The 23,753-nt window shown below is 45.8% G+C and overlaps 1 long non-coding RNA gene across 1 annotated transcript; it reads left to right on the top strand.

The window, feature by feature from the left end:
• Positions 1-22,170: 22,170 nt before the first annotated feature.
• LOC116481214 (uncharacterized) lies at positions 22,171-23,299 on the top strand. The gene is made up of 3 exons (XR_004251447.1): positions 22,171-22,270; positions 22,536-22,564; positions 22,821-23,299. It is a non-coding gene; the product is annotated as an uncharacterized LOC116481214 (long non-coding RNA).
• Positions 23,300-23,753: the final 454 nt, after the last annotated feature.

The following is a 23,753-nucleotide window of genomic DNA, read 5'->3' on the forward strand; positions in this document are numbered from 1 at the left end:
GGTATAGGACAGTACCCCCAGTGCACAATGGTATCCTTGGTGTAGGACAGTACCCCTGGTGTAGAACAGTACCCCTCATGCAGGACAGTACCCCCTCTACAGGATGGTACCCCTAGTGTAGAATGGTAGCCCCTGTGCAGGATGGTACCCCTCATGTAGAACAGTACACTGTGCAGAACTGTAGCCTCAGTGCAGGACCATACCACCAGTGAAGGATGGTACCCCCTGTGCATGGCGGTACCCCCCGTGCAGGATGGTATCCCCAGTACAGGATGGTACCCCCATGCACGACGGTACCCCCTGTGCAGGACAGTAACCCCCAGGTAGGATGGTACCCCCTCTGCAGGATGATACCCCCCATGCATGACGGTATCCCCAGTGAAGGAAAGTACCCCCTGTGCAGGATGGTACTCCCCATGCATGATGGTACCACTCATGCACGACGGCACCCCCCATGCAGAATGGTACCCCCTGTTCATGACGGTACCCCCATGTGTGCTCATGGCATAGAGGTAGAACAGGGGCTGCTGGCAGGGACCGAGTGGAGAAAGTCAGAGACTGCGGAAGGTCATTGGCCTGGGGTGGCCTGGGCATGGCCAAAGAGAAGCCAGCCACAGGCAAAACAGAAGGAACATGAAGACAAATTAGGGTATTTAATTGTCTTGGTGTGATTTCAGAGCTAACACTCATTTAATACATTTTATTGACAAGATGATGTGTCAGACACTGTTCTAGGGCCTCAGAACCAAATAAAAAAGGCTCCTGCCCTTGTGGAACCCACATTTTAGTGGCCTCTCCCTCACCTTCCTGCAACTAAAGGCATATTTAAAATATTGTAGCAATTTAGATTCTCCAGATAGCGTAGGAAAGGCGGACCTTCCCCGTGGCCTGTACCCATCCCTCAACAGAGACAGGCAATTACCAGCGCCCGGGCAGTTGTCCCACGACCCCAATGGCCCACTCTGATGTAAGAGGCAGAGAAGCCCCGGCAGGGTTTGCTCCGATGACACATGGACTGTGGGACTTGGTCGGTGAGCGGCTCAGTCCCTGCTGGCCGTCTGGAAATCGCTCCCTTGCATCTTCTAATTATATGTTTTCAGCCAGGAGTTCTGTTCACCACAGTTAGTGTTTTTTTTTGTTTTTTTTCTTTTTTTTTTGACGGAGTCTTGCTCTTGTCACCCAGGCTGGAGTGCAATGGTGCAATTTCGGCTCACTGCAACCTCCACCTCCTGGGTTCAAGCGATTCTCATGCCTCAGCCTCCCGAGTAGCTGGGATCACAGGCGTGCGCCACCATGCCCAGCTAATTTTTGTACTTTTAGTAGAGACAGGGTTTCACCATGTTGGCCAGGCTGGTCTCGAACTCCTGACCCCAGGTGATCCGCCCACCTCAGCCTCCCAGAGTGCTGGGATTACAGGTGTGAGCCACTGTGCCCGGCCAGTTAGTGCTTCTTCTAGCGGGAATTCTGTTCTGCTGAATTTTGAACATGAATTTCCTGATCATACTGTGATGCTAAGGGGGAAGCTGCATTATGATTGTTGGTCAAGTTGTTAGCAATGGTTTAAAAATAAGCACAAGACGGAGGCTGACACTTAAACAATGTGGTCTGAGCACAGGCGTCGCTGAAGTCACATGCTCACGGTTCCTTCTTCCAACTCCCCCCCCTCCACTCACTCATAGTCCACCCGTAAAGGCTACGGCTGCAATCCAGAAATGTGGGGCTCTACTGCAGAGCCATGTGGAGGTATGATTGGAATGTCTGGAGGCAGGAGGACCATGGTTCAGCAGCTGTTGCTCAGTTAACGGAGGCTTCCTCCACCAATGGAAAAGCGCCTCTGCCAGCGGCCCTTCCAGAAGCAATTGCAGAGGTTTTCGCTTTACATGGCTAGAGGTGAGACAGTGCCGCAGTCCTGCACAGGTAGTCAGGTAGCCAGGCAGTGGGATGCCCTGCAGTGGCCTGGCTGTGGGGGGCCTGGATCTGCCCGGCGGCCTCATCCAATGCTGACTGTGAAGCAGGCTCACGGTGTGCACCTTCAGGTGGTTAGCGAACCCCAGCCTGACATGGGCGAATGCTCAGACCGCGTGGCCATTACAGTATCGCAATCATGATGTCTCAGAGGCTAAAGAAATGGTATTTATGATTCTGACTCCATTCAGCGACGTTCTCACGTTGACTCACTCTGTGCTAAGACCTGGGGGATTGACAAGAGGAGGAGAGAGAGTCCAGGCTTTGGAGTCACAGTGATGGGAGGGGGCTGGCATCCACATGGGTGTGTAGCAGACATGGTTGGGCGTCCCTGACATTGACTTTCCCCTTCCTACATTGTGGGACCATCCAGAGTTTCACCCTGAACCCAGGGACCAGCCAAAGACCCTCCTTCCCAGGTTCCCTGCAACAAGGTATGACCCTGGCCCTGAGTTCTCCCAGGGATAGAGAGGAAGGGCCATGTCCTCAAGGAGCGAGCATGTCCTCATCCTCTTTCCCTCCTCTCCTGGGGCTGGAAAATGTTTGCTTCCTGTGATTCGGCCTTTTGCAAATTAGCTTACCGTGAGAAATGCACAAGCGTATTTTTCCTGTGTCAATAGCAACACAGTATCCTTTCTTAGGATGATTTCCCCGCAAAACAGAGGAGCTGTGCCACATGGTAAAAATGGGAAGGTCAAGGGGTCTCCCTTCTGGGGATGCTCAGGTGGCTCTGCTGGCAGTGGCATGGAATGGGCTGACGCACCTGCACTCCGTGCTAGTGCCATTGGTTACTGCTTCAAGGACTCTTGGACGTGCCTTCAGGTTAATGGACACACTGTGGATAAGAAAAGAAATTGTTTTTCCTTTTTCTGTGTGTGGTGATTTTTTTTGGTGAGTCTTGGATCTGTGACTTGACCTCATCAACATCAGGTTGCCACATCTGAAGCTGGGAACCGTCGCTGGGACCACAGGCTGGTTGGACTGTCTTAGTCGGGTTTCATTTGGAGAGGAAGATGGGGCCGCTCCATCTTCCTGGTGCCTTTCTCCCATGTGGGAATTAGATTGAGAGAGATTTTATAACAGAAGTTGCTGTTTGGCACTGGTCCAGTTTGCAACTTGATAATCAGGTGGAGATGAATGTAGTGAACGTGAGCATGCAGGAAAGTGGGAGTGTGCATCTGTGTGGATCAGCAGTAACCCCGGTGGGGTGGGGTGCTCATTTTATTCTCTATGTAAGCATTGCCGGCTTACAGCTGGAAGGGAGTTTTCAGATCATCTGGTCAGATTTTACAGAACAGGAAAGTGAGATGCAGAGCCTGACAGCGACTGGACCATCATAGCCTCAAAGCTGGGCTGCAGCCTCCAACCACTTTCCTTCCCAGCCCAGCATGTTTCCCTCTGCAAATCATCTTGTGGTCTCTCGTAAATGTTTGCTCCTGTTGGTAGGCATATCTTTAAAATCCCTGTGAGTGGGTGTATTTTACGTTCCTTTTCATATTTCCACTTGATGATTTTGTGCATAAGATCTAAAAATAAAACATGTATCCACCATTATAGATATAAATATAATGTTAAAAAAAGATCACTCTTCCCCACCCCTTTTGTGAGCATGAAGTTAGGATCTGCACGAAACTCAGGAAAGTTTGCTCTTCTTGTTACTATAGAAAAAAAAAAGCTCTTGTAGTTTGAAAAAGTATAAAATATTTATCTCATTTTCTTTCTTCCTGAACCCCTTCTTTCTTTATTCACATTCATATAAAAATGTAAAATTCCTATCTGAGATTGTATTAGTCTTCCCAAACGAGCTAATTGAGTTGAAAACACAGATTTATTTAAATATGTACATATCAGTGTTGTTGCTTTTTAAGAATTAAAAATATATTTTAAACCTAAAAATATAAGGTGTTGATTCATTATATAGTGTGAACCACTGCAAACAAGCACTTGATAGAAAAATGGCTCTTCCCATATTGAAAAATCTGATTTGGCTGTAAAAGTATTTTGTCATTTGAAATTGTAGCAGTTTCTTATCCATCAACATGTAGGTTATAGAAGCTAGGGCTGTTCTAGGGACTACAAGATATATATGTCTGAAAGTCCATATATATTTCATATATATATGAAATTTCATATATATATAATTTCATATATATAATAAGACAGCCTTATCCACTAGGGACCTATGTTCTAAGCAGATGACAACTGAATTTACAGAAAACATTTGTCTTCCCCATGAAACTACAGAACTGTGAGCAACATTATTACTGAATATTCAGAAATACTATTGCAGGACATTAATTTCCTAATTCTGTTAGAGTTGGGCCAGAAATATTAACCTTCTGGGTTTATTATGAAAATGCAGAAGCATTCTTTTACCCAATTCTTAATCTTTGGGACAGTAATTCATGATAATTTCAAAAATTTGAGTGTTAATCACTTAAAAATGTCCTACTGTGCATATTCAAGAGCTGTGCACACTCATTAAAAATTGTGAACATGTTTGCGGTCCAGACTTTCTGGGGAGATGGTCACGGGTAGGTCACCCCACGCCCGTGCTCGTCTGCTGAGGGTCATTTGTTCAGCTCTTTGCTAAGTTACTGGAAAGGACTAATGACTATGTTCAACTCAGAGACATATACTATTCAGGAAATCTGTAGTAAACTTGGAGAATTAAATAGACCCATTCATAATTAAAGAGCCGAATTACTGTACTAATGAATTTCCTTCCTGGAAAGTGAAATCTGATGGTCTCATCCATCTGTTCCTTCTCCCCTCACTTTGTCTCTGTTACTTTTCTTTTTTTCTTTCTTTCTTTTTTTTAATATATAGTGTTACTGTTTTCTTAAATCGAGGTTACTCCAGCTCATTCTTGTTCATACTTTTGATTGTTCTCATATTAAAAAAAAAAAAAAATTCACCCATTGACTAGAGAAGAATTTTTACTGCACTTCCCTGAGCCCTTTGTCAATTAGATTAGAAAACAGTAAGGGAAGGAGTAAAAAGAGATTCTCGTCTTGCTTTCCATACATTACAGATAATCACCCAGCACCCATTACACGGCTGCATTCAGCTACAAATGACACTGGGCATTCACTCAGCATAAAGGTCTGAATTTCTCAACGCTGTCTGATTGGCTGACTGGCTGATTGGCTGAGGTCAGGCTACCCAGCACTTTGAAGGGCTGCAGCTTAGGGCTGTTGGGCAGGGGGCTTGGTGCTAACGACTTTGAAAGCAGGCAACCGAGTGCTTTTGATTAAATATGGAAAAGCCAGCAGGGAGTCTTGGCAGCATGACATTTGAAAGGAGTCCTCCAAAAATTTTTCAACTCTCTAGTGCTTTAATGTCTTGAACAGGTTGAAATTAATGCAAAGCCTAAAATGAAACGACGAGCGTGCGTTAGGATTCGGTGGAACCCTGAGGAGGGCACCATGAGGGCTGCGTGAAACCTCTCTCAGTGGTGAACCCTGAGTTTCGCCTGAATCAGAGACAGCACGCCTGAGTTCGAGGGCAGGTTATGGCTCTTAGTCCTCTTAGATTTCTTCTGACCATGCCAGCCACAGGGCTCTCTTGCTCCCTCCAGCTGCTGCAGAGCAGGCAACCTTCCAGGGCTTCCTATGTCACCCTGCAGCACCACGGGCTCTCCCCGCATCCTGCCACGTGTCCAGCATCACAGGAAATCTGGCCTCCTGCACCCTTGCCCGCTTCGACTTCCTTGTCTCCTTCTCTGTGTGCCCCACATCTTCCTTGTCCTCCAGGCTCTGCACCAGCTCTCCAGGGAGCCTCCCCAGCTTGCTTCCCTCTCACAATTGTCAGCCCTGCAGGCCACTGGCTGCCCACCTACCCTCAGGGCAGGGCTGTGACATGCATTTAGCACAAGTTATCTGTTTCGTCTTAAAATGTGAAATGGCTTACATCCTCTGTGACTGTGCTCTTCAGAACCCACAGAACAGGGCGGACGTTCCCGCTCAGCCTTATGACTCCGTGAGCCTCTATTTTCTTAACTGTAAAATGGAGCCAATATTATCGCCCCTGCCTACCTCAGAGGCTGCTTGAAGAATGAGAGAACCTCAGCAAAGAACTGAGTTCAGATGTTGTGCAGACATAAGATATTATTATCAAAATAATAATTTTTTAGTTTTTGAACGTCTAAGCCACAGCCTCCTCACACAGTGTTTCCTGTGGAAACTCAATCTAACAATTAAATTTGTAGATTTCCTTGATTAGTATTTTTTGTTCCAGAAGACAAACACTATGATTTCCAGAATATTCTCTATATTTTTTGAGGGCTTACAAAGAAAAACATGATGTAGAAATAGCCTGATTTTCTAAAATGCTCAAAAGAATGATGTATTCTGATAGGTCTAATTTCTGGCTAACTGGCTAAACAAATATTCCTTTCCTTTAAACTTTATTATTGAATATGGAAAGGCCTTATTTGATTTTCTTATTGCAGCATGATATGTAATATGAATCTTGCGTGCAGCTCATCTTCGATGAAGAATTGCTTTTGAAAATATGAACCATTTTCAGGGTGGCCATAGGTTTAACTCACAAGTGTTGGTTGGAAACTCAGTAACAACGGATCTGAACTCTGATTTCTGTTACTTATCTTTCTTAAGGTGGAGTTTTTAATAACTCACATCTCTTTTAATTTAGTTAGTAGTGAGTACATATTACAATGAAATGCCATATATATTAACCCTTTTGTGACTTCCTTCACCCCTCCAATCTGAATAAGCAAAATGTTCATTTGCATTGATGGGAGTGCAGGCTCAGTGTGGTGGGGGAATGTGTCCCTCAGGGCTGCAAGTGCCGCAAACTCAGTCCAAAAATGAGTTCGGTTAGATCATTGATTCACTAAATCAGAGAAAGGAGGAATTTTGTTTCGTTTTGCTTTGAATCAGCTACTGGCTCCAGTAAGGCAATTAAAGAGTCCAGTTTTGGAATACTTGTAGCTATTTTAATTTTGAGCCAGGCACTCTTAGATTTGAAGAATCCGAATTATAAATGAAATAATAAAATTTGGTGCAAGATGAAATTTGTAGAGTCTAGGAATTACAGCCCTGTGGGATTTAATGTCTTTTTACAGGCATAATTGATATCTCTATATTTGAAATATAGGCTTTCTAATCTAGATGGTGATTGGAAGCCAGTTCTCAGCTCATCCTTGTGGCCTGCAATAGACACAGGGAATTTCACAGGGGCACAGCTGGCCCAAGTGGCAAAGTCTTAAAGGGGATCCTGGTGCCACCTCCTGACTGCAGAGAGTAAGCTGGAGTGCAGAGGGGAGGGGAGAAAGCACCGTGGATTGACCAATGATAGGGCTCAAGCCGGTGTGGGGCTTGGCTCAGGGATGTTGCTCTGAAACTCCAAGAAAAAAGAAAAGGTTTCATTCAGTCCTCACAACAAGCTTGAGAGTAAAGTGACCTCGTTTGATATCGAGGACACTCATCCTCAGTGAGGTTGACAACTCACCCGAGGGTTCAGAGGTCATGGTGGAAACCAATTCTTTCAGCCCCTTCTTCCCTGGTTTCCTTCACTTCCCCAAATCCAGCTACAAAGAAATGATTAAAACGACAACTTACTCATCATAAAAGTAGAAGATAACATGGCTTAACCAAGTTGTGGAGATTAGTCAAAGAAAGCCAGGAAGAGCAATTATCCTTGTATTAATACTATGATCAACGCCTGCAGTGCTCACATGGCCTGAACGCAACATGCACAAACCCTTTCCCATGGGGGCACTGAGAGACGCCTCTGGAGACTCGTGCTTGGCTGCCACGTGGCACGTTGATTTGGTTGTGACCCTGGGAAAAGACCTTCATCTCGTTTGGAATTTGCTGACCCCTCTGCGTGGGTGGGTCTCACCTTGAGCCTTTGAAAGAGGATCCAAGGCCCCAGATAGTTTTTCTTTCAGGAGGGTCGGTTTCAGTGGGGAAACATCCGTAATTTGAAGAGTGGTATAAAATGAATAGAATAACATCTAGCATCTTCTAGTTATTCAGTGAATATCTGTTGAATAACAAAATGCATACTCCTTGACCATTTTTTTTTTTCTGTGTGGCTAGTTGAATTGGGAGAATGCACAGCTGGCTATCTAAGTGACCACTGGGTGTCACTGTTTACCCACTGACCAACCATCAGTTTTTTTTTTTTTTTCCCTCTCACCTGGTCAGGACAAAAGCCTCTGGAAGCTGGTCCAGGTGCAGATATTTCAAGCTTGTTTCTCATAAGTAACCTGTTATCTCAGGGGGGAAAAAGAGTGATTCCTATGTTATTCACTTCAGGATATTTTCTGCTTTCTGTGATTTAGATGGAGAGCTGATGTGTTTTCTGTTTCTTCATCTCCCTTTTATCCTCCTAAAGAAGTTTTCTTTTGCTAACAAAAACAAGAGTTTTTATTTTGCAATTTATCTTGAAAATAGGAACGCTGGTGTGAACATTAGTTGGTACAAGACGGCAGGGTTTCATATGTAACTTTAACAGGAAACGATTGCAGGTGCTGAAAGTAAATTCTCACCTTGTCAGGCTCAGTGGCTCATGGTTATTGCTGCAGTGAGCTTCCTGGAAATAGAGGCCGTTCTCTCTCTCTGGTGAAAGACATAGATTGGGCTTCAAAGGCCACCTCCACTGTTCTGATCTTTGACCTCTAAGGTGATGCTCAACATCTTTGATCCTCAGAGTTCTTCGCCCCCCAGCAGGGCTTCTGACCCCACTCCCAGGGCTGCTGAGAAGTGCCAAGTTCAAACCCAAAATTTCTTGTTTTCCTCCTTAGGGGTGTTCTGTTAACATCTGAGCTGATGGGTCTGGAAGGAATATTATGTTTCCTCTGCTCTTCCCTTCGTGATGTAATTTACCATGTCTTTATAACACAATCTAATATGGGTTGGACCAAATAGCTGGAATTCCTAAGTCAGAAGTTTTCTCTGAAAGGCACGTAATTGACTGACTTGTCCATGTTTGTGGATTTCACTGCTGCAACAAGAGGACCTAGAAAATGGCCATATTAAGACCTGAAGAGGCCTTAGAATTTATCTAGTTTAGTCTTTTTTTTGGATGCATTTTATTCTTTCTTCAATATTCCATAGAGGGCTATAAAACCTTACAAGTGGGAGGTCTTAAAATTTCCCCATAAGACCAATGATGTGAGTACAACCTGCAGAAAACAAAAAGAACCCAGTTAGACAGTCCCTGGCCACTCCTTTCTGAGCCCTCCTTTCCTGCCCACACCTCCTCTGCGGGAGCTGTGCTAATTCCTCACTGTATCTTGGTATCCTCTACTTTAAAGGGAGAAGAAAAAGATGAGCACTTATGTTTCCTGAATCGAATGCATTCCAGGCTGATGAAGAGTGACGGCTACCTTTAACTGAATCCTTTCCCTGCGCAGGACTTGTGTTTAGTCTTTTATTTTCACAATTTCATTTAATTCTCACTACAGTCCCATGAGGTGCTCTAAGTTTTCCCTAATTTACAGATGAGAAAACTGGAGCACCAATGGAGGTTAAATGGCCTACACAAAATCACCCAACTAACACCTGGTGATTCCTGAGTCCCTTGCTTTTTAAAAATTGATACACAATATTTTACGTATTTATGGGGTATATGTGGTATTTTGTTACATGCATAGAATTTGCAATGATCAAGTCAAGGTATATTTTGGATATCTATCACCTCAAGTACTGATCATTTCTTTTTTAAAAAAAAATTTTTTTTTTAAGTATTTTATTTTTGAGACGGAATCTCGCTCTGTCGCCCAGGCTGGAGTGCAGTGGTGTGATCTCGGCTTACTGCAAGCTCCACCTCCCTGGTTCACGTCATTCTCCTGCGTCAGCCTCCGGAGTAGCTGGGACTACAGGTGCCTGCCACCATGCCCAGCTAATTTTTTGTATTTTTAGTAGAGATGGGGTTTCGCTGTGTTAGCCAGGATGGTCTCAATCTCCTGACCTCCTCGTGATATGCCCATCTCAGCATCCCAAAGTGCTGGGATTACAGGCGTGAGCCACCGTGCCTGGCCAAGTACTGATCATTTCTATGTCTTGGGAACATTTCAAGTCCTTTCTTCCAGCTACTTTGAAATACACATTGCTGTTAACTATAGTTACCTACTCTGAATTGAACAATGGAACTTACACCTTTCGTCTAACTGTATGTTTACACCCATTGACTTGTCTCTGTTCACACTCCCACTCATCCATCATTCTATTCTCGACCTCCATGAGATCAACATTTTTTGTTTTTGTAGTTCCCACATTTGAGTGAGAGCTCGGGATATTTGTCTTTCTGTGCCTGGCTTATTTCACTTAACACAAGGACCTCCAGGGACTCTTTTGCTTTTAACCACTCACCTACTTAGGGGGATGTTGGGTTCAATGTTGTGGTCTGTAATAGAGAGAGTTTTTCAATCAGTCACTGCCTTGAGCTCATGGTGGAGGCGTTTGGAGCCACATAGAGCTAGACTTGACTATTAGCTGCAAGAACAGGAGGATTTCACTCAATTTCTCTTTTGTTCTGAAAGCATTTCTCTAGATGCCCCATTTATCTGGATGTGGCTATTGCAGTTGTATGTGATATGGTTTGGCTGTGTCCCCACCCAAATCTCACCTTGAATTATAATAATCCCCACGTGTCAAGGAGGGGGTGAGGTGGAGGTAATTGAATCATGGCGGCAGTTTCCCCCATACTGTGCTCGTGTTTGTGAATAAGTCTCATGAAATGTGATGGTTTTCTAAATGAGAGTTTCCCTGCACACACTCTCTTGCCTGTTGCCATGTAAGATGTGACTTTGCTCCTCCTTTGCCTTCCACCATGATTGTGAGGCTTCCCCAGCCATGTGGAACTGTGAATCTATTAAACCTCCTTCCTTTATAAATTACCCAGTCTCAGATATATCTTTATTAGTAGTGTGAGAACAGACTAATACAGTACTCGTGTGTCAATATCTCTCATATACCCCATAAATAAATGCCACAAATACTAAAAATGAGATTTTTTAAAAAAAGATTTCTTTAGCAGCTATGGGTGGCTGGGCACTGTGCTAGCTGAAGGCATCATTATCTTCCTCCTTGCTTAGCTTCATGGAGACCATGACTCCCCCAGTCCTTAACCCTCCCCTACAAGTTGGAATTAGACTTATTAGAACTACCTGATGGAGCTCAGTTAAACTTACAAAAAATCAAAGACAAAACAAAAATAGTCTGCTCAGTTTATAACCCTCAGCCAAAATCTCTGATGAGTGGTGGGCGAGGTACATTTCTGTTAGGGAGGTTGAAGAGTTTTCTATGTGAGTCAATGTGTATATGACAAGAGGGCAGCCCCAGGCATGTGTTTTGAAGACTTCCTATGTGTCACGAAAGTGTGTGATGCCTGGGTTTAGAGGGTGGGAGGGGCTTGCTGCCATTTGTAGCAGAAACTACCCTGGGGAAGGCTTACCCTCTGCATATTGATTGCCTGAGGGTTCCCATGAATATTGATTTAGGAAAGGCCAATGGTGTTTACGCTGCTGCATATGCATCATCGTGGCCATTGGAAACATGTCAGTCTATATTGAGGCAGGGCAGCTCTGGGATTTCATGGGCTTGGGGATAGCAGGGTTGAACTGGTTCAGTATCAACTTGAACTTTCTGCTTGAGTCTTAATTGCTTTTTGGAGGCAATCAGACATCCAGTTAACCTCTTCTTTCCAGGAATTTTGTTTTCTTAACTCTGCTATCTTACAAAATGGTCAGGAGGAAGATATTTTCAGAAGGCTTACGAGCTTGACACACAGGCCGGACGCGTTGTAATTGCATCTGGGGGACAGAACGCATTTCTGGATTTATTCCCAAAGCCTTACCCACATTTAAAAAATATTGTTGTTAAGTCTAGGGTGGAGGGAAGGGGCATAAAATCACATATGAACACTCTTGGTAGGATAACGTGCATGCAGGCACATTCGACTCTTCCCTCTCCTGGAATGAGCAGCTGGAAGGTGAGTCTTTAAGACTCAAGTCCTCGCTTTTCTACAGGATGGTGCAAAGGAAGCTGCATGACAATGTTCTAGCCCTAGGATAGAGAGAGCTGGAGCGTGGTTCTGCTGTGAAATATCAGAGCATGGATATGACCCAATCAGGCACATACGCCTCTTGGTTTCAGTTTCTTCACCCCCAAAATGGGTGGATTCGTATTCTAACTTCTACCTACAGTTAGTAGGAGGATAAAATGTTATAATCAATGTGAAGCACACAGAACATTTGAACAGATTTTGGAGTCACTAATGGTACAATGGCACCTTTTGGAGAGAAAACCTTAGGACTTAACCTTGGATGGATGATTTATGACTTCTTCTGATGCTAGGATATTGGCCGAGTTACTTATTCCTGTGCCTTAGTAAAGTTGGTCTCACCTATAAAATAAGAATAATGACCCTATCCCATAGATACTGCATGCAGAACACTCTACAAAACATCACTTGAAACACAATTGCATTAAAATAATGAGAGTTTCCATCTATGCTTCTTCCTCCCCCTTAAAACATCAATTTTTTTCCCTCTTATTGACAAGTCTTTTGCAGAGGTGATTAGAGTGCCTGGCAATGCATGGGAATGTGGTTCCTATTTATAGATTATTAACTCATTGGTCTTTTGGAAAATCACTAATGCTGTTTTCCAAATCATTTGTCTTTTTTCAATGCTAAAATTATAATCTTATTTTCCCAATATAATTGTTACCTGTTTATGAATTTGGACACGACGGAAGGAAGTGTGGAGTTTATGGCAGCGTTTGGGCAGCTGGCACAGCTTTTCTTGCTCAGCAGTTCTAATAGAGTTCGACATTTGTTCTATTTTGGTTTATGTATTATTTATTGCCTTTATACTTTCAAAAGGAACTAGAAGCTATTCTCAATAAATACCAGTAGAGAATATAGTAAAACAACAACAACAACAAAAAAATAAATAAGAGTCTTGGCATGGTAGCTCGTGCCTGTAATCCAGCACTTTGGGAGGCTAAGGCGAGTGGATCACCTGAGGTCAAGAGTTCAAGACCAGCCTGGCCAACATGGTGAAACCCCATCTCTACTAAAAATATAAAAATTAGCCAGGCGTGGTGGCAGGCGCCTGTCATCCCAGCTACTCAGGCTACTCAGGAGGCTGAGGTACGAGAATTGCTTGAACTCAGGAGGTGGAGGTTGCAGTGAACCCAGATAGTGCCACTGCACTCCAGCCTGGGTGACAGAACAAGACTCCATCTCAAAAAGAAAGAAAGAAAGAAACCAAGTAGAAGAGAGTTGGCAATACCCAGCCAAGAACTGGAGATCAAGGGGTACTGACACTCTCGTACATTGTTTTGCTCTAGGCTTTCTAGCACGTTAGGCAAAACTGGGTAAAAATAGATTTTTGTGTTTTTTATTGTCAGGTAAAAAAACAGCTAAGTATACTTTTCACGAAAGCCACCTTTTCCTCAACATAAATTATGACATAATTATTCGCAGAGACTGATGAAAATAACAGGTCACAGCCTCTGTTTTGGAGATTCTGAATCCTGTGTTGTTCAGCCTCACATTAGCAGAGCCCCTTCACACCGAGGGGTTTTGGGAGGGCTCACGAGAGGGGCTGTGCCAGCTGGTCCAGGAGTACCTTCTCTCCATTGAGAGTGGGGTTCCGGCACCTTCCTGGGTGGGAAGGTGGTTAGTGCACCGTGGACAGGCAGCCTGGTTTAGTTTGTGGATTGTTCCGTCCCGAGCATCTCCTGATCCCAGGCTTGCTTGCATGTTGGCCCGAGGAATTTCATCTGGTAGAAGAGGCGGGAATTTGGACTTCGTTGCTTAGCTTCTAAAATAGAAACCTACAGACATCACGTGCCATTTAATTTCATTAAATTTGATCCAATTCAGTTCAACTCCATATTGTTCGATTTCAACCAGTTCAGCTGAGGGCTGCAAGCACCTCCTATGCTCTGGGCAATACGGGGAGTATGGATGGGCCAGGCTCGGCGCTGCCCTCGAGGGCGTGGCTTGCTGGCTTGGGAGGCAGATACGTACCCCACTGCCTACCATGGAGGAGGGTATAAACAGTGGCTCCACGGAGAGCCAGGGAAAGTGCTGTGGGGGCAGCTAAGAGGAAGCAACAATTCTGTGGAAATGTTCTTTTATTTATAGCGATAAAGGTACCTGTCTGTGTAATGATCTTTTTTCTGTTATGTATGATTCTGGAGTTTCCAATTATGCTGTAGTTTAGAAAACATTTTTCCTGAGGGTTAATGTTTACATTTACAAATGTGTACAGCTTAACTAACAGTTTAAATGGAAATTTTAATATATTCTATGAATTGTTGCTTCATTTGCATATTTTATCAATTCACCATCATTCTGGGTTGTATATAGTGCAGTAATTAGAAATTGAATTAAAAAGGACTGTGCATTTTTAATTTTCACTTCAGAATGCAAAATGCTAGTTGTTTAACGACTGCCTTATCAACGGCATGTTGTATAGATATGTGAGCAGAGGCTGGGACATTCCTGGAGACCTGAACCCCAGAGTGATGATAAGGATGGATGGGATGGCGAGTCAACTCACACTGAAGGGAACGTGGCAGGTGTGAGGGTGATAGGCGGCTGGGGCTCACTGCTCACTGCTGTGTTTCTCTGGTGTTCTCATTAGCATCACTGTTGCCCATGTCTTGGCCCAGACCCAGAATTGCAGGCTTAACAAGCCAAAGAGCTATGCAGTGAGAAAGCTTTGCTAAAAGCATGAATACTGCGTACAGGTAGTCAGTTCCATTTGCTCTGGATGTGCACTAAGGACCCAATCTGTTCTGTCTACAGCAGATGATCCACTCAGACAAATGCCTAAGGGACTGTGTATAAGAGCTAATCACACAGAGGCCCTCCCTTCCCACCTCCTTTGTGTCATTATAGTCCTTATGGCAGACAGGACTGGCTGGTGTAGGTGGCATTCACACACACTCACAGTCCCTTATGATGGAGTCAGTTGGCTTTGCGGTGTGACATTGAGAGGGTGCTGGCGTGTCCTGACCACAGAGTTCCACTGTGCACTATCTCAGGATGTCTCTTCCAATCTCCTGTAGCTTTTCAACTATCTTCCTGAAAGAACTCAGGTTGTGCCTGACAAGGGGGTGCTCATCAACAGCAGCTGCCCTCACCAGCTGCATCTCCTGAGCCTGGAAACGTGCCTGGCACTTGCAAGGTGCTCAGTCTATCAGTCAGGAGAGCCTGCATATGCTGCAGTAACAAGCAAGCCCCAGCTCTCAGGGGTGTATCTCTTGTTCATTTGTGTGTCCCTTTATGGTGGGCAGGAGCTCTGGGACATCCCCTGTCGCCAGGCAATAGGAAGAGGAAATGGTGCATTGTGCATTCATTCTGAAAGGCATCTGTCTGGAAGAAGCACAAGCTACTTCTGCTCATATTTCATTGGTCAAAGCAAGTCAGGTGGCCATGTCTAACTTCAGAGTGGCAGGAAATACAAGTCTACATTTCCTGAGGGGGAGAATTGGATGCATTAGTGAGCAGCATTTATCTCTCACATACTCCATGTGTTTATCAAGCTACACTAGAGGTGTGAAATAATGTTACTTGTTCCTCCTCTAAGGGAAGATATTGATATTTAATTAGGTGAAGGTCTGTGGATATAACAGTAGAAGTTTCTAAAAATCTAGAAGCCTTGAAAACCTCAGAGATTGTCCAGCCCCATTTAATATTAGCAATGAGACCAAGCGTCTTTCAGTCTGTTGATGCTAAACCTGGGGCTTGTGTCTTGGCCTGCCAACTCACCCACTGGAGTTCTTGCCACTTTCCTCTTGTGCCTGTAAGAAGACGACCTAGGTCTTACTGCAAAGACCATTTCCAAAGACTGTCTGGTTCCTGAAGCTCCCTGGAGAAGCCAAGCACTCATTTACCATCCACTGCAGCATGACAGTGCTTGGGGTCTGCGTATTCAGCCTCTAGATGATGAGGATTACAGAAAATAATTTACCCAAAGTACTTTGGATGGTGCCTGGAACAGTCAATGTGTAATAACTGTTTTATTTGTTGTTTTTTTTTTGAGTTGCGGGCAGGGTCTCACTCTGTCACCCAGGCTGGAGTGCAGTGATATGATCACGGCTCACTGTAGCATCAGACTCCCCAGCTCAAGTGATCTCCCTGCCTCAGCCTCCTAAGTAGCTGGGACTGCAGGCATGCGCCACCGTGCCTAGCTACTTTTTGTATTTTTTGTAGAGATGGTGTCTCATTATGTTGCTCAGGCTGGTCTCAAACTCCTGGCCTCAAGCAGTCCTCCTGACTCAGCCCCCCAAAGTGCTGGGATTACAAGTGTGCCTGGCTTATAACTACTGATTTATTATTATTCCATGTGATTGTTGTTGCTATAATTGAATTCTGTAGTGAGGTGCCTTCTGGCCTGGCACAGGATGGCAGAGGGCTTACAGTTTTCTCCAGGCAGTGCTCCCAGCTCAGGGTGCAGCCACCAGACAAGTCATTTGTTATCTCTTGCCATGTTTGGATTTTGGCCTCCCATGTTCTCCAACAAGGGTACCCTTGAGAAGAGGGGAGAGGAGAGGAGGGAAGGGGAGGGGAGGGGAAGGGAGAAGAGAAGGTGCAGTGAGCATGAGAATCAAGCACCGAGAGGCAGGGTGGGTGATACGGTTTGGCTGTCTCCACCCACATCTCACTTAGAATTGTAATCCCCACCTGTCAAGGGCGGGACCGGGTGGAGGTGACTGGATCATGGGGGCGGTTTCCCCCATGCTGTTCTCATGATACTGAGTGAGTCTCAGGAGATCTGATGGTTTTATAAGCGTCTGGCATTTCCCCACTTGCAATTCTCCTTCCTGCCCCCCTGGGAAGAAGATACTTTTCTTCCCCTTCACCTTCTGCCATGATTGTAAGTTTCCTGAGGCCTCCCCAGCCATGTGGAACTGTGAGTCCATTAAACCTCTTTCCTTTATGAATTACCCAGTCTCGGGTACGTCTTCATAGCAGCCTGAAAATGGACGAATACAATAGGCATCTGGAGGGGACATCGGAGGGTGGAGGAGACAGAGGAGCTGAAGGGAAGATACCACAGGTCTTGGGGCCAAAGACAAGGAGTGGCTCAGGAGCTCCAGGTCTGAGGGCAAGGCAGGGAGCAAGAAGGAGGTAATGCAGAGGGGCTGAGGCATCAGGGGTGTTGACTGAGGAGTGGCAGGCATCTCCTCTCAGAACGTGCTCAGACTGGGGGGTTTCAGCAAGTGTCCAAGTCCGCGCGGCCCCATCTTTCCCTCCCAGGCACGTGCTGTCCTGCCTCCTGCCATCTGGGACTGGCCTTGTCGGGAGCGTTGCCTCTCCCTGTGGCTCTGGTCTCCCTGCAAGGGGGCTCCCACTAAAAGAGAAATGATACAATTTACAGAGGGAATGCTGGCCTCTAGACAGCCGTGGAGGGCTATGCAGGGAGTAATGAGAGCTCTGATAATAACAGCCAAGGTTTATGGAGCCCCAGGTCCAGGAGTCAGCTCAGTGTGTTTTTTCTTCTTTACTTTATGTCTTAATTATTTGGCTTTGTAATCATCACCATCATGATAATGGAGATGCCAATAACAGCGATAGCAGCTATCATCGAGTGAGCTCTTATTACTGTGTATTTTATGTCTATTATTTGTTTCCATAGCAATGGTTTCGGGTAAGGGGATTTTCAAAAGGGGACAGTGAGGCTCAGGAATGTAAACCAGTTGCCCGAGCTTGCGTGTCTGGTAAATAGCAACACAGACTATGGCTCAAAATGCATCTCTCTGACTTCAAAGCCCATGCCAGGGCTTTAAAGATAACTCAGGATTATGCTCTTTGCAAACAAAGGAAATTGGAACTCAGGGAGGTCCAATTTCAGTTTCTAGAACATCTACACCTCTTTGGAATGGAGGTGCACTTGGATTAGGGTCCTCCGAGCCCTGGCTAACACTTTTCCTCCCCTGTGCCCTGCTGCCTCCCACAGATGCAGGACAGTCCCTTCTATCAGGTAGGGACCCAGGTGGGAACACTGTTGCTTCCTGGTCCTTCCTGTCTGTAGCCAAGCTAAGTCTCATTAACGCAAGGGCACCTAGACAGTGGGAAATTCTCAAAAGAGCAGTTTTGGAGTCCATGTGGAAGGGGAGGGAAGATGCACACCCTCTTCTCTACGGCCGTGCAACGGGCTTGGCTTTGGCGATAGAAACCGTGGGTCTGGCACGTTTCTGCATTGCCTTTGCTTGTTTAGAAACCGCCGCTTGCAGGCACTGCCCACCCTCACAGGGTACGGGTCAATGGTCAGCCCTGTGATTGGCGAGTGTCTATCTTGTGCCTGGCTGATGCCCACACCCTGAGAGATAGGACTATTATTCTCTCTTCTAGAAAAAGAAGATGAGTTTAGGACATTTAAGAAACTTCTCCAGGGCTTCACTGCTAATTCAGCTGCTCAGTCAAGATTTGAATCAGGTGTGTGTGACTCGTGTGTTACTCCAAAACGGAAATGTTTGGTTCACGAGGACTGCTACTTTACTACCCATGCGTACTTCCAGAAGCGAGGGAAAAACAAAGGTATTTAGGCATTGTTTTTTAAAAAGGTAGTATTTCTATTTTCCTTATCCTCCCCCCTTCAATATATTCCTACAAAAGGTTGATGGAAGGAAAGTTGACATAAGTCGTAAAATCTCAAATGAGATTTGGGTACTTTGTGGTTTTGACTTACCTATACTGACCTTCCATAAATGCAGATAATCACAGTTTGGCTTTGTCTTTCTATGTATTGACTTGGCTATCCAAGTGCTTATCTATCTGTTTTCTCTCATGTGGAAAGGGGTCACAGTTCATAAAATTGGGCTTGGAACTTCTGGCAACGTAATACACGTATTGGTTTTGTATTGTTCTTAAATGGATCATCTGGTGTCACTGAGGAATTTACCTTTCTCTGATATTCTCAATTGCTCCGAGTTAAAAAATAAAAAGTTGTGTAAAGTAATGTTCAGTGTCCAAGAAAGACATTGGATGAAGTGGGAGTGAAGGGTGAAGAGCAGAGTTTCAAAGAGAAAAACTCACACAACTTAGGACAGGTGAAAATGGTGAAAGAAGCTGGTATTCCCACGTCCACCCTGCTCCCTATTACAGAACACCAGGCTAGAGGCACATCTTGTAGCGTCAGTTTCAGACTTTTATCATGTTTTCAAGTGGGGCCAACTTACTGACATTTTGTCCACACAGCTCTGGCCAAAGCACTGCTGAGCTGAGGCTCGGCACTGCCGGGCAGCCCTCACTGTCAGACCGGCGGGGGCCACGCGGGCTGTGGACGCAGCCTCAGGATATATGCAGAGGGGCTACACGTGTCTTCCCCTGGTTTAAATGTTTATCCAGAAAAGAAAAATGCAGCCTGAGATTTCACTCCGTGTGGCTGCCAGGCACTTGTTTCTTTTCCAACTGGCTTCCTCATTGAGGGATTTTTCCTTGAAGGTCCTGGCGGTTTGGGCTTAGATTACAGGGAGCAAGGCTGTATTTTTAAGCAGGCTGTGAGGGGAAAGGGGAGGACAGGGGAGGGCACTGGGATGGTGTGTGTGTGAAGGCGTGTGCTGTGTGGGTGTGTGTGCTGTGTGAATGTGTGTTGTGTGTGTATGTGTGTGTTTTTATGTGGTGTGTGAATGCGTGTGTGTTGTGTGTGAATATGTGTTGTGTGTGTATGTGTGTGTTTTTATGTGGTGTGTGAATGCGTGTGTGTTGTGTGTGAATGTGTGTTGTGTGTGAATGATTGTGGTGAGTGAATGTGTGTGTTGTGTGTGGTGTATGTGTATGCATGTGTGTGAATGTGTGGTATGTGTACGTGTGTGGAAATGTGCATGTGTGTGCATGTGTGAATGTTGTGTGTGGTGTGTGTGCATGTGTGTGAATGTGAGTGTGTGGTATGTGCATTTGTGTGTTTGTGGTGTGTATATGTGGTATGTGAATGTGTGTGTTCTCTATGTGTGTGTTTGTGGTGTATGTGTGTTGTATGTGCATGTGTGAGACAGTGTGTTGTATGTGTGTGAATGTGTGTGTTGTGTATGTGGTGTGCAAATGTGTATGTGTGTGAATGAGTGCATGTGTGCATGTGTGTATTGTGTGTGGTGTGCAAATGTGTCATGTGTATGTGTGTACATGTGCATGTGTGTTGTGTGTGTGCATGTGTGAATGTGTGTGATGTGTGTGTTGTGTATGTGCGTGTTGTGTGCATGTGTGTCTGACTTTTTGCATGGTGTGTCTGGTGTGTGCGTGTGTGTGTGGTGCATGTGTGTGTTGTGTATGTGTGTGAGACTTGTGTGTGGTGTGTGTATTGTGTGTGCATGTGTGTGTTGTGTATGTGTGTGAGACTTGTTGTGTGTGTGTGACTGTGTCCTCACACAGATGAAATCAGGCTGCTTTTTGGATAAAATTAAAAGGGGAGATGTGTGGCCCCTTGACAGCCCGCGTGGACCCCACTGGTCTGACAGTGAGGGCTGCCCGGCAGTGCCAAGCCTCCGCTCAGGAGTGCTTTGGCCAGAGCTGTGTGGACAAAATGTCAATAAGTTGGCCCCACTTGTGTATGTGTGTGTTGTGTGCGTGTTGTGTGTGGTGTGTGCATGTGTGTTTGTGTGGTGTGTGTGGTGTGTGTGTGTGTGTTGTGCGTGTGAGTGTGTGAGTGTGCGTGTTGTGTGTGCAGTGTGTGCCTGTGTGCTTGGAACCTTAATTCTCAAGTCCAAATGCTGATGGCATTTGGAGGTGGGGCCTCTGGGAGGTGATTAAGGTTAGATGAGGTCATCAGGGCAGGCCGTGATGGGGCTGGCAGCTTTGTAGGAAGAGGCAGAGAGACCCCAGGGCAACACCCCTACCCTTTGCCATGTGATGCCCTTGGCTAAGTCATGGTGCAGAGGGGAGGCCCTCATCTGATGCACCCCCAACCATGGAATTCCAGCCTTCAGAACTGTCAGATATAATTTTTTTCTTTATAAATTGTCCGATCTCAGGTATTCAGTTATTGCAACAGAAAGCAGACTCCAATGAGAGCTTTGGAGCAATGTAGAGCTGGTCCCAGAGGCAAGATGGAGGGAGCTTGTGCAGCTCTGGGCGTCCCTGTGGGCACCTCTGGGCCAAGCCCAGCTTCACCTTCACCATCCTGATTTCCCACAGCAGGCAGGAGGGTGGTGGAGCCCACACTCTGGGGCAGGAGAGTCTCTCAGACTCCTGGGAAGGAGCAAGGTGCCCAAACGAGGACAGACAGAGGCTGCTTATCTCCAGCTGGAGTAAGAGCGAAAGAGCTGGCCACTGTCACTTGCATTTTTGCAGCGACTCAGGCAGGCTGGGTGTGGGAGCTTCCCAGGGGAAGGGAAGGCACCCGGTGAGCCCCAGTAGAGGCTGCTGGCCTGGAAGCTGGGGCGGCAACTAGAATTGGGGTATCCTGTGTGCATTTAAGGGGAGCACATTTGTCTTTCTTGCTTTGTCTTCAGTGGGATGTCAGGGCAGGAGCTGGGGCAGCTGGGAGTTATTAACCAAGTCTTGGGCATCTGGGACTGACTCTTACTGGTTGCTAGATTCCTAGATCGGGGCTAGAGATAGCGGCCTGACTTCCCACAGGCGTGACTTACTGAGGGCAGGCCAGCGTCCAGCCTGGCTGCTGCAGGTGACGTGTTGGCTTCCTGGGCTGGCTGCTGCAGGTTGTGGACCACAGTTCCATTTGTACAGATGGTCACGCCATTGTCTCTCAGACCACATTCCAGCCTCTCAGACCACATTCTAGCTCAAGCCCTTCCTGCTGTGGGACCTTGGACATGTCCCCTGACTGTCCTGTGCCCGTCTTCTCAGCGGTGAAGGGAGCAGTGACCATGCACACCACTGAGGACAGCCCTGGGGATGAAACATGGCAGGCTGAGGCACAGCAAGGTGTAGGGAAGTAATTCAGAAAAGCCCAGCTCTCCCTCCATGAGCCTTCACTCCATGCTATCTTGGCTGGAATGTGGCCAACCTTTGTTTTGAGGCTAGAGCTTCTTCTCCAAACACATGGAATTAATCTTTGAATCACACATTCGGCAGCTCCAAGCATCCCCTCCAAGGTGGTCTGCTGACAGTCTCCTCTGCTGTCTGCTGATTGGACTGTGGGATGCTTTGTGAGGCAGTTGTGGGGTGGAGCAAAGAATAATGGCTTTGGAATCAGAAGATTGGAGTTAGAATCTTAGGTCAGTAATTTGCTGCCTCGGTAACCTCCATCAAATTTCGCGCCCCTGAGGATGAGTCTCCTCATCTTTATGAAGGGGTTGTGGTATTGGCAGCCCTGGCTTGGGGGGAGCATGAGGCAGCTACACGGTGCTGGGTATGGTGACCATCTCTCAGCCTCTATCGTGATCTGCTCTCTCTCCCTCTTTCTTTTTTTTCTTATTTTCTTTCCCTTTTTTTTGTGAAAGTTACCCCATCCCATTTAGCTTTGCGAATGACCTGTGTTTCCCAGCATTCTGCACTTGATAAAACTAGTTTGGATTGCTTTTCTTAGGAAGCTATTTTGTAAAGGAGTTTGCTAGATATCTATCTAGATGGACACAGATGTATTGATATCATATATTATTTCTTCTTTTGGAAAGGAGTCAAAGAGCCTCCTGTCATCTTGCAGGTAGGTGGGCAGCCCACGATCTAAACTTCCCGTGGGAAATCTCCACGTGTAAGCCCCACTCAGAATCCCGGGGCGGCAAGGGCAGGTTAGGACTTACCACGGCGTTCCAAGCTCCATGGCCGTAGGTGGGTTGCTCTTGGTCACTGGGGGGCAGAAGCATTGATGGTAAGAGCTGCTTGTCTTAAATCTATCGACTGAAATTATAATCAAGGATGGGTTGATCACTACTGGGTGTTTTGGATCTACTTTTGCAAAGTTGGAGTCCAAGAGAGTCCCCAAAAGCCACCGGGATGACATATGGTCTCTGCAAACTTCCCATGATGAAGCATTTCATGAACCATCACAGTAAAGAAGACCCAAGTCACAGCACCCCAGGATGAACCCAGCAAACACCACACAGTTTCACTCACCACACAGAACCAGAAGTTGTCTGCTGACAGCCCTCTGAGATTCTGTCATAGTTTGTTCAAAATTTTTCAATCAGGAAACACACTCTGAGCTCCCTTCTGCAGCTGGGTAGGTGCTGAGCTCCAGAGGTTAAAAGACAAATATGTGTTGACATTCTGGAGGTTGTAGCGTGCTCACAGTTAAATGGATTTCATTTCAGAATATTACTTGTCCCGGATTGCACATGGCATGTGTGTATTACATAGACAGATAGACAGATTAACATTTATGGAAACAAATCATTGTCTGGATTATCAGGTTGTAGTAAATTCTTGTAATTTTGTGTGGCCTCAGCGTCTATTTTGAATACAAGTTTAACTTTCGCAGACCAGAAGTAAGGCTCGGTCATTCTTGACCCAGTTTCTAGTTGTACACTACACCGAAGTGGCTCAAGCTGGTGGCTCAAGATTCCGAATTCAGAGGCATTTCTCACCCAGCAAATGGAGCTTCTGCTTTCCTGCCCAGGCTTCCTTTTTAGTCAAAGTCTCACCTTGTCACCTAGGCTGGAGTGCAGAGATGAGATCTTGGCTCACTGTAACCTCCGTTCCCCAGGCTCAAGTGATCCTTCCACCTCAGCCTTCCCAGTAGCTGGGACTACAGGTATACACCACCACACGCAGCTTTTTAAAAAAATTGTATTTCTTTTGTAGAGACGGGATTTTGCCATGCTGCCCAGGCTGGTCCCAAACTTCTGGACTCAAGTGATCTGACCTCCTCAGGCTTCCAAAGTGCTGGGATTACA

This window comes from Hylobates moloch, unplaced genomic scaffold (assembly GCF_009828535.3).
Source record: "Hylobates moloch isolate HMO894 unplaced genomic scaffold, HMol_V3 SCAFFOLD_13, whole genome shotgun sequence".
Lineage (NCBI taxonomy): Eukaryota > Metazoa > Chordata > Mammalia > Primates > Hylobatidae > Hylobates > Hylobates moloch.